Raw genomic sequence first — 12,252 nt, forward strand, 5'->3', positions numbered from 1 at the left:
ACGCCGAACGCAAGGGGCTCAACACACCGAGCGAAGACAACGACGAACCCCACAAGCAGCACTCCGGAAAACAGAAGACTTTCCCACTAGAAGTCAAAACAGTGAACTCACTTCATGTGATCACACGAAAACATAGTGCGGCACCTGCCATACTAGGACACCATCCGCAGAATGGGGATAGACCCTACCAAAATTCTCCGTAGCAGCACTTCCTTTAAAGGAGTGACGCCAGGCCTTTAAGCCAATTGTATAGGCTCTATACCACTAGAGGTTGTGTTCGGTTCATCCAACAACCTCCGTCACGAAAAGCTCACTCTCCATATCGCCCCATTTCGCAGTGGCCCTCAAGCACTACTGGGACGCGAGGCTTTCGCCCGCTTTAACGCAATACCACATTACGCGTCTCTTACGCTTAGAATGCCCGGTCCATGCGACATAATCTCATTACAGAGTAACTCCGAGTGTTCCTCGACCACGGAGAACGTGAGACTGCCTTGACAGCCACACACTAATCCGACCTTGCAGGTCAAAGCCCCTAAAAACAGGTCATTCAAGCCTCGGACACGGTTAGGCGAGTCCGGCGTAGATAAACAAGGGGCTTCCCAGCCGCATACCCCTTTACAGGGGCTGCGGGTATAAACGATGAGAGCCAATAAAGCTCAACTTTACTCATCTTCCAAATTATAGTCTATTTTAAATACAACTTTTGCACGATATTTCTTCCAAACTAAGTCCTTCTCTTTCACAGATGAAGCACGTGCTACACCCATCCAGGATACAGCACAACGGAGACACAGGCGCAGACGTGCAGCTGGGACCCGTTGCAAGGATTCTTTTCAGATTAAGACCCTGCGTAAACCTTTCTTACTGTCTCTTGTTCATACACATCCCCCGGTTTCCTACCATAACCGAGGAGGAGGCTGGCGTTTTGGCATCGGCCGCGTCAGAAGTTCCCGCCTGTACCTGGACACTAGGGGCTTAGGGCATTGTTCTGCCCAGTACCATAAAGACCGAACACCTCAGGGAGTGTTCAGCGTCTCGAGTTAGGCCTTATATGCATCAGCTCCGAATCATGTCTTTGGTAAAATGGTGGGTTTGCTCGGCTCTTGTGTTTTGCTGCCTTACGTTCCGCTCCATCGGCTAACACGGCACCAGGAGAACTACTGCGATTGTGCCCCGGTTCGGCCGGGCGAGCACCTCAGTAGAGAAAGCCGAAAACTGACTGTCATGATATAGCGAGAGACTGGTCAACCACTCGATCGACTATTGGAATGTTTAGAATTCCTCCGCTTTGACGAAGGACCGCTTCCCGGCCAGGCACATACGCGCCCCGAGTTCGGAGAAGCGCGGTGCCTCTAGGGGCTATATAGTAGCCCCACATTCGAGCTCCTATGGCTAAGTGAAAGTGATAAAGCATTATAGTCCGGTTGCCTAGTTTGCTACGCTATCACCTCCTTCAAAGGACCAAGACGTTGGATTAAGTGTGAAAAAGCGCTTTTCTTTTTGCAAACACCCCCGCACCATGTGCGTGGGGGCTGAAGCCAAAGACTGCCATCTTTCAGGTTATAAATACATATACGGCCGCACAGGAGATAGTTCAATACTTGAACGCACAAGTATAAAAAGCTATTGCATTATAAACATGATGTCAGAAATCATACATGTCATTTAAACATAACACCTTTCGAGCACTGTGACTCTATTAAATGAGCGCCCTGCAGGACTTCCTCAAAATAGTGCTCGGCGGGTAATCGGCTTTTGTCCGAACCCCGAGATGCAACAGCGGTGGCATCCATCCCCGCCCAGAATGTCTTCACACGGGCGAGAGCCATCCGTGCACCTTCTATGCATACCGACCGCTTCATCGCCTTGATACGCGGCACCGCCCCAAGGAATTGCTGCAACAATCCAAAATAACTCTTCGGCTGGGCTTTTCCGGCCACAGATGAGCGACCACATCTGTCATGGAAAGTCCGGACAGTCTATTCAGCTCAGCCCACTCAGCCAGCCGATCAGCCAACGGGAGTGGACGCTCCGGACTATGGAATTGAGACCAGAAAAGCTCTTCCACTTCGTGATCCTTCTGACTTCTGAAGTGCACGACTGCGTCCGCCGCACTCGCCGCCAAATCCAGATAAGGATCCTCCGCACCACACAATTGGCCCAACTGAGCATACTTCGGATCCGTAAACTTCCTACGCAGTAGACAGGGCTTTCCAGCCACAATGTCTCCGGCCTGACGCAGTTCCTCCTTCATAGCCCGCATCGCACCACGGGCATCTTTGGCTTCGGCGGTCGCCTTCTTCAGGTCCTCTTGCTCCGCTCGGCGTTCTCTTTGAAGAACCTCATAGCGGTCGGCAGCATCTTTTAATTTCACGGCCATTCCGGCCATCTCCTCCTTGCTTCGGCAGTGAGCAGCCTTTTCGGCTTTTAGCTCTTCCGCTGCCTTCGAGGCAGCCGCATCACTTTTCCTGGCTTGCTCCTTGGCTCGAGCAAGCTCTGCTCGAAGGTCTTCCATAGCAGCGGCACCATCTGCATCAAGCATACAAATTGTAAGGAACGGGCATCAGCTCCCTTACTAGGCAACCGCGGAGCAACCACGTACCTTGCGACTCATTAAGTCGTTTATTGACCAGCGCGATGTCCGCATCCGCAACATCGAGTTGTCTTTTCAGTTCGGCAACTCCATCAGTCCGGCTGGCCACCGAACGTTCCGTCACCTGCATAGGAAAGGCGATATTCTATAACTGAGATTATGATCCTTGGCACGCTGTCGCTTTCAACAGCATACCAAGTCTCAGGGGCTACTATCTATACAGTGCGCACTCTATGTGCAAAACTGTCAAAAGGTATGTCATTTTTTGCGTACCTCAAACCCCGTCAGCAAACTTACGACGGCCTCATACAACCCGCTCTCGGCAGATGAGATCCTTTCAATCACCATACTCATTAATGTGCGGTGCTCTTCTGAGATAGACGCCCTCTCGAGCAAATCCTCCAGCTCCACCGGCCGTACTCCAATTGGTGTCGAACTCCCCGGCCCCGCCGGACTCGGGGAGACCCTCCATGATGACACCTCAGGGTCGTCCGCCCCGCACGATGGGGCAGCAGATGGAGGCATTTCGCTCTCCATCATCTTCGGACGAAGGTCCCCCAAAGATGAGCTCTGCTGAGATGGGCTGAGATCCGAACTACAAGGTGAAAACTTCGGTTACCCTTAGAAATAAAGCAGGGGTGTCCCCTATTACAAAATCCCCCCTTTTTACTTACGGCTTGCTAGAGGGCTGATTCCTCTGAGGAGACAGTGCGGCCGGGGCTCTTCCCGGCACAGGACCTTCCGGTGCAGATTTCTTTCCCCGCTTTGAGGCCTTAGCCTCCGGGTCTTCGGAAGCGGTCCTCTTCTCCCCCTATAAGGAGGGACTCTCAATCCCCCCCTTACCGAAAGCCTCCTTGGCAGAGGTGGTAGTTTCCCTGTGCCCCCCTTCGCCCTCCTCCGAAGGTGCAACCTTCAACATTTTGATTAACACGGGATCCGGCGTGGTCTCCGGGAGGGGGGCCGGACACCGTATCAGTTTTGCTTGCGCTATCCACTCCTGTCCAAGGGATAGTTGGTTAAAAGGCAAACCCATGATAAATAAATGGACGATGTGTCCGGGCGATTGCAGCTTACGCCAGCATCCTCGGTCAAGTCCGGACGCATCTCTTGCGATCCGAAGAACAGTTTGTACATCTCCGCGGGTGTCAAACCCATGAAGTGTTGGAGAGCTCGTGGCCCCTCCGGATTAAATTCCCACAGGCGGAGGGGGCGACGTTTGCAGGGTAGTAGGCGCCGAATCAGCATAACCTGTGCCACTACGACCAGATTGATCTCCCTTTCTTGGAGGCCTCGAATCCGGTCCTGCAACAGGGGTACGTGTTTGGACGCCCCCCAGTCAAGCCCCTTGTTGACCCATGATGTCAGCCATTGTGGGGGGCCCGAGCGGAAGACGGGCGGCGGCTTCTGCCTGCTGCCCCTGGGAGCGGTGATATAGAACCACTCCTGTTGCCATAAGCCGAGATCCTCCTGTAAAGTGCCCTCGGGCCATGGAGCATCGGTCCTCTTGCTTATAACTGCCCCGCCGCACTCTGCCTGACGCCCCTCGATCATCTTCGGCTCCACGTTGAAGGTTTTGAGCCACAAGCCGAAGTGAGGGGTAGTGCGGAGGAAGGCTTTGCAGACAACAATGAATGATGAGATGTGGAGGATGGACTCTGGAGCCAAGTCATGGAATTCGAGCCCATAGTAAAACATGAGCCCCCTCACGAAGGGATCCATCGGGAAGCCTAAACCCCGACGGAGGTGAGACACAAACACGACGCTCTCGCCGGGCTCGGGAGTTGGAATAACTTGCCCTCGGGTAGGCAACCTATGCGAAATCTCGTAGGTTAAGTACCTGGCGTCTCTCAGCTTTAGCATGTCCTCTTCCGTGACGGAGGAGGGCATCCACCGGCCTCGTAGGTTGGAGCCGGACATTGTCGAAGGTCGAAGGTACCCGAATCTAGAGCCCTGGGTGTTGGAACTCAGGGCGAGGGGCGGATTCGATTGAGGATTGAAGGAAAAGAACGAGCCTTGGTCTCGTTATAAAGAGGAAGAATACCAAGAGCCGACCCCGTGACCGTTTGGAACCCACCTTCGATGGAGGGGGCGTGGCAACGGGCGCGGTTGGGTTACCCATGTCCGTATTAATGAGAATCCCGGAATAAGGGGAACACGATCTGTGCTTCGACAAGACGTGCCAAGAAAACCGCTTCGCTAAACGCGCTAAGGTGGTACAATAAAAACAATTCAAGTAAAGGCTTGGTAGTGGTGTGACGTCACGCCACCAAATACGTCAGCAGATTGAACTTGTATAATATTATTCTCTCTACGGTGGTACGTGGAATTTATTTTGCAGAGCCGGACACTATCCTGGTGTTCACAATCTTCTATAAATTATTCGGAGGAGGAACCCGCCTTGCAATGCCGAAGACAATATGCGCGCCGGACTCATCGTCATTGAAGCCTGGTTCAGGGGCTACTGAGGGAGTCCTGGACTAGGTGGTGTCCGGATAGCCGAACTATGATCATCGGCCGGACTCCAAGACTATGAAGATACAAGATTGAAGACTTCGTCCCGTGTCCGGATGGGACTTTCCTTGGCGTGGAAGGCAAGCTTGGCGATACAGATATGTAGATCTCCTACCATTGTAACCGACTCTGTGTAACCCTACCCTCTCCGGTGTCTATACAAACCGGATGGCTTTAGTCCGTAGGACGAACAACAATCATACCATAGGCTAGCTTCTAGGGTTTAGCCTCCTTGATCTCGTGGTAGATCTACTCTTGTAACACACATCATCAATATTAATCAAGCAGGACGTAGGGTTTTACCTCCATCAAGAGGGCCCGAACCCGGGTAAAACATCGTGTCCCTTGTCTCCTGTTACCATCCGCCTAGACGCACAGGTCGGGACCCCCTACCCAAGATCCACCAGTTTTGACACCGACAAGGCCCATGGTTACAACAGTCCGTGTGTTGCCATGATTATTTTGTCCTAGTTACCAAAAATAGGCTATTGTGGCCACTAGAAAAACACAAAAAAAGAACTGCAGTGACTACAAGCAAACAACTAAACAAGACAATAAGGAAATAAATAAGCAAGCAATTAAGGCTAGCCTATTACCGCTATTACACATATTACATCCACTGGGCATCAAAGTTTGCCACCAGTGCAAATATAGGGAACAAAGCAGCATATTACATACACTGGCCGTCAAAATTGGCCACCCAAATAAACGCGCAGCAAAACAAGAGCATAACTGAAACAACTTCAGAAGAGCTCGAGAAACGTTATCCTGGGTATCCACCATGCTGGCAATAAGCTTAGCAAGCTGATTAGCTTTGTCCTGTTTGGCGCTAAAATCCTCCAACGCTTGCTGTTGCACCAGAAAGTATGCATCTGAATGCTCCAGGGACTTCCACAGTCCTTCCGCTTCTTGTCGCAGCACAGCTGATCGATGTCTTTCAGCTTGTAGTTGAGACTCAAGAAACCAAACTGATTCTGACAGTGAGTTTGAATAGCTTGTGCATGCGGTAGTGGCCAGTAACTCGAACACTAAACCAAGACAGGACTTTGGGGTTGTCTCACTGTCTTCAAGATAGTCTTCCTTAGCTGTTTTATCAGCTTTGTTGGAGACCAACAAGGATGTGTCACTATCCTGAACCTTATCTGCATTACTTCCTTTACCATTGCTTAATAAGGCACTCTTCCCCAATATTCTGGCAGCATTCTAAAAGAAGAAATAAGCAGACACATAACAAGTTTAGCATGTACTAGTATATGAAACTCATTTCGGTGAACCAGTTCATTAGTAAGGTGGACATGATTAAACTACCAAGTCTTCTATTGCCAAGTACTAGTACATAATAAAAGCATCAAACAAACATATATCTATGTCCTATGGTCACTGCATTGTCTTGCCAAATCAAAATAGAGACACGGTTCAAATCATATCAGTTCAGGACAAAGCAGCAGTGAAAGAATACAAAGTGTGGGAAACTACACGGCACAACAAGATTTTAGATGGGTACCACGGGTCTACATGTACAACAACACTATTGGCTCTGTTGTGATGCTAGTAATGTGCATGATATGAAAGTCAATTGTATACACAATTGAAATTGAAATCAATAGAGCTATTGATAAGAGCAAACCTATTAAGGAAACATGCGTGAACATACCTGCTGTGCCATTGGAGTTTCGATTGGATCCTTCAGTTTAAAAATAAGTTTGTATGAGTAAATACAGTGATACAAGAGCAAAGCAATCATAGTTAAAAAAAGGCGCGCCTAAGCGAGCGCTTAAGCGCGCCTAGGCTCTAGGCGTTGGCAAAATGCATTGCGCATAACTACGCATAATCTGTGCATAACTGTGCATAAGCATGTGCTTTGGTCAGTAAAGCGCAAGGCGGTGGAAAAACGCACAATTAACACCTAATGCTTTTTTGAACTATGATAGCAATCGTATCTAAAATTAGAACAGTTGTTCTTAAGGTTTAGGCACTTGTTCTACATGAACAGAGTACAGTAAGACGCAAGAATAAAATACTTAAAAATAGAAAATGAGCTCATAGAGCTTACGACATTCTTAGTTCGGGACCAGTACAGAACAAGGCGTTCCCAGTCATCGTCCAGTAAATGTGTCTCAGGAGAACGTAAGGGAATTTGATGATTTTCTTTGCCGGTGAAGTATCTTCTCTTCAGGTAATTCCGATACTGCCACCAAGCATTCTTGAAGATAGCAGAGGTACTAGCACAGGTTACCTCATCATGAGTTTCCAAATTGGTCCTTCTCTATAGAGAAAAATGGGAAAATTCGCTGTATTATAACCATCATGGAGGTAGGATGTATGGGACGAAGCAAAGTAATTGCCATGAATAACATTACTTACACATAACTCCTAGACAAACACCTACAACTGGCATTTTCCTTCATCTTCAGTATAATATTTCCAAGATGGGGAGATACGCACATACGATTTAACAACATCAAATGTGATAGATGCTAAACTACGACTGGTTGGTTGTGCTTCCTCCACAGGAATAGGCGTACTAACTGGTGGAGTTGGGGTTCGCCGTGATAGTACTGGCCCTTTGGGCACTGGAGCTGCCTTACTAACTGCTCTTGTTTGGGAGCTCTGTGGTGGAGATGGTGTTGTGTCAACAGGAACTGGGTTACTATCGGCTGGGGTTGGGGTTAGATTGGGTGAAGCTGGTTCTCTGTCCATCGCAGTAGGGGTACAATTTGCGAGAGTTTGGGTTATGTGTGGTAGGGCTGGTTCTGGTGCATGTACAACCGGGGTGCTATCTCCACCAAGAGGTAGCACTATTTTATTTGAAGACCGTGTTTTTATTCCGCTAGATACTGGCATCACCCGCTCCAATTCAAATGGCTGATAAACAGGAAACATAGTTGAATGTACAGACATTGTATGAGAGACAGATGCAATAGATAGTGTGGAAAAAAGAGGGCATGAAATAGTTGACATGTATATTGTTTAACTAAAAGGGATAGCATGACATAATTTCACATATATGATGTCTATCTAAACTGGATAGCATAGCATAACATAATTCAAAGATATGATGAATAACTAAACAGGATCGCATGACATAATTCACCTACATGTTATCTAAGTAATCAGGATCGCATCATTTAATTCACATATGTGATTTATATGCTAAACAGAGGGCATTCGATATGATGTCTGAACTAAGAACATGGTGTTAAATATTGTGTATATGATGTCTAAACTATGCAATGCAAGACACCGTATGCATGATATGAGTAGTATAACCGTGCCAAGTTAGAGCATACACCTCAATGGGGGAATAGGACTAGTCATCTGTCTCTGAATCCATCTCTGAGGAGCTATCGGGACCCAACAAGAGATCTGCTTCGACAAGTAGCACTGTCTTCTCTGAAGGCCTTGTTTTCACTCCAGATTTTTCCATCTCCCACCCAAATGGCCGATTCACAGGAAGGGTAGTTTAATGTACAAACATTGTCGACAAATGGAAATGTAATGAAGAAAAGGATGGGCAAGATATCATTCAAATATATGCCGCCTGGTTAAACAGGATGGCATTGCACATTTCACATATATAATGGCTGGCTAAAAGACATGAGACTGCATAATTCCCATATATGATATAGAAACTAAACAGGTGGCATTACAGAACATGTCTAAACTAAGCAGATGACATATATGATGTCAAAAGTAGGCAATGCAAGGCAACATATGCATGATATGACTAACATCATCATGCCAAGGTAGAGCAAACACCTTGGGGGTAAATAGGAGTGGTCAGCGGTGTCTGAATACGCCTCAACAGATATCTTCCTCTGGATTACAATCTGGAGAGGGGTGAGGAGGGTTTGCCATTGAACCCACCATGGAGCGATGTCTGCATGACATTGTATTGCCGCGCAAAACTCTTCTCTTTTTCTCTACATGTTCAGCATGACTGTGTACAATATCTAACATGCATACGAAAAAAATATGGTGATATTATGTAAGGAGAGCATGCAAAAATTTAGAGTGATGGTAACAACCAGTGGATCGACGTTTTTCTGTTGAACCAAAATAGCCCTAATGGATCTACGTGAATGTATAGTAATAAGTGATGCAACAAGTGTACAACCTCTTTGCCGTAGCCGTGTCGACCTCAGCATCATTGGTTGGTCGCTGAAGCAGTTGATGCAGATGTGGCTATCGGAGGTCTGGAGGAAGATCTGAGGAATCTGTAGATGGCGTCCAGGGCACTGCTTTGTTGTGATGGATCATTCTATCGTTGGAGCAGCTCCGGTGGGCCGTAAGACGTCAAGGCTGAAGCAGCACAAGACAGACATCTTCAATCTCAAGTGGGATTCTAATAGCATCTCCAATAGATGATGTAAAATGGATGTAAAATTAACATCAGCAAAAACCACCTGACTACAACAGATGAGGTAAAAACTGTTGACTCTAAACTTAACTGTCGAAACTGAAATTTACTGTGGAATCTGAATGCTACTGTCGAAACTGAACGCAATGGTAGCAGAGAGGCACTTGACGTGTAGTTTAGGGAGGGCCCACAATTCATCTTCAACCTGCACCCCCTGAGCCGTCTGCCACCACCGGCCAAACCGCCGGCCCCAGCGTCGCCTCGCCGCCCCAAAACAACTCGCCACCGCCGCCCCGGCCAGCCCTCTAGGCCCCCCGCCCCCCACCCTGAACCCTAAGATAGATAGTGGGGTACCTCTCCGACGAGCCCCCGTCCCGGCTGCGGGTTGTTCTTCCTTAACTCCGGCGAGCCCCCCAACCCATGAAAATTGATTTACCCAAAAGTCGATTCAGTCGACTGAAGTGTGGCTTAATTGGAGCAGAGAAGCAGCACGAGCGAGGGGGAGAGCAGCAGCACTAGCTGGGCGAGCGAGCGATCGAGCGAGAGCCGGAGCAGTAGTAGCAGATCTGGCTGGTATGGCCGCCGCCGCCGAAGGGGCCTCGCACTGGGGGAGAGCCGCCATGGAGATGTCGCCCGCGGCGCCGGCTTCAAGGTAGCCGCTCCATGGGGGTGCGGGATGGAGCACCGCCGGCGCTGGGAGGTCGAGTTAAGGAGAAGGTGCGATGCGATGAGTGTACAACCTCTTTGGTGGCGCCGAGTAGGCCTCGGCTTCATCCGAGGAGTCGGTGAGGATGTTGTGGTTCCGGTGGAGCAGGTTAAGGCGGCGTTGTGGGGATGGAGCAGCCACGATAGACGAGGCGATCGTCGGAGCAGCTCCTTGGAGGTGGAGGATGGGGCAGCTGAACTGGTGGGACGACGAGATGGACGATGGATCCTCATCTGGGGAGGTGGACGAGGGACGTCAAGCTGTTGCGGTGGACGACGTCATCGGGGAAGAGGCTCTGGCTGGGCAGCGGTGACGTGGCGGACGGAGGAGGGTGAGATTTCGCGGCTGGAGCGGAGAGGTTATGGCGGCCTAGGATTTCGAATGGCGAAAAGGGGGCGATGGGAGGGGGTGAAGCATGACTTAGGGATGCGCTTGCCCAAAATGTAGGGTGTGTTACAAAAGTACCCCCCACCGATTTGAACTAGCGGCCCTTTCGGCTCAGGGCTAGAAGGGGGATTTCGCGTGTCGGGATTTGGCAGCTGGAGGGAGTTTTCACGCGCGTTGTAATTTTGGGATAGCAAGGCGCGGGTTGTGAAGGCGCCAGTTTTGGGAGCACGATATCTGAATTTTCGAGATATAACAAGACGCGGGTTGAATTTCAGACAAGCCTAACGTGTAGTAATATTGTACTTGTACATACCAAATCAATTCGCACTTCCCTCAACCAAAAAGAAAACGAAAAAAATAAAACTATTCACACCACACAAAGAGAGAGTCTTGCCCCGTTTTACTATACAAATGCTATTCAAAGCTACTCCCTCCTTCCATCTATATAGGGCATAATGCATTTTTTGATGCTAACTTTGACCAAATATTAGAGCAATGATATATGACATGCAACTTACACAAAGCACACCGTTAACTTCGTTTGTGAAAGGTTCTTTCAATGATATAATTTTCACATTGTGCATGTCATGTACTATTAATCTTGTCAATAGTCAAAGGCGGTCATAAAAATCTCATTACGCCCTATATAGATGGAAGGAGGGAGTATGAATCCATGTTATGTCCGATTAATTCTTTTTGCTTGCTGTATAACGCATGTAACCTACTCGTACCAACATTTTAGTGCATTCCAAATGTCTATAGTACCGCTGCAATTCGAAATAAATTTGAATTTGTTTCTCTATTTCAATAAGAATCTACAATCATGATTGTTGCCAACTTCAACCATTATAGTTTCCTTGCTATCCGCCAGATATAAATCGGACGGCCTATAATGCAGGATGGCAGGCACACCATCATCAACAACTCTGTTTCTATAAGAGTAGAGATAAAATATATTAAATGTAGTATAACATGTTCATAAACAAACCATGTGTATAACCGTTATATATATTCACACATGCGTCGGTTTAAAACACTATGATAAATTCTTCAAATATCCGAATTCGCTTTTTATAATGAAGTATATATGATCTCTATTCGTCTTTTACACCCACACAACCCTCTTATCTTTGTAGCTAGCCCTAACTTTCTCTTATGCATGCACACGCCCACATCCCTCTCACCCTCCCTCAGCATTCTCTAGCTCCATCGTGCAAATTCGTCTTTTCACTTTAGGTCGTTCACCCACGGTGTGTGTAGGCCCCCCAGCTCCTTCTTTACGGCACACATCGATCAATATGCCTCTCTAGCCAGGTGTGCCTAGCACAAACACAAGCTTCCCCTCTTCTCTTGTCACCGTCCATGCCTCACTCCCACCACTCTTTTCATCTTACTCGTACTCGCACACTCCTCCCCGCTTGATATAGTATGCCTCTTGTACCACCTCCTACATGCATCCTTCTCTCTCTATCCTTCTCCTCATGCCTCGTTTTCTTATAACACACACATGCATGTATACCGATCGATCTCCCAACATATACCTGGATCGACTTTAACTACCCCCCCATCGATCGATGTACCTCACAAGTTATGTCTCTCCTTTCTCTAACAAAGGGCGATTGATCTTCCTATGTAGTTATGTCTGCTTACCACAGCCACATTGTCCCCCCTCATCACTCGTGCATGCCTCCT

Source organism: Triticum aestivum, chromosome 5B (genome assembly GCF_018294505.1).
Source record: "Triticum aestivum cultivar Chinese Spring chromosome 5B, IWGSC CS RefSeq v2.1, whole genome shotgun sequence".
Taxonomy (NCBI): Eukaryota; Viridiplantae; Streptophyta; class Magnoliopsida; order Poales; family Poaceae; genus Triticum; species Triticum aestivum.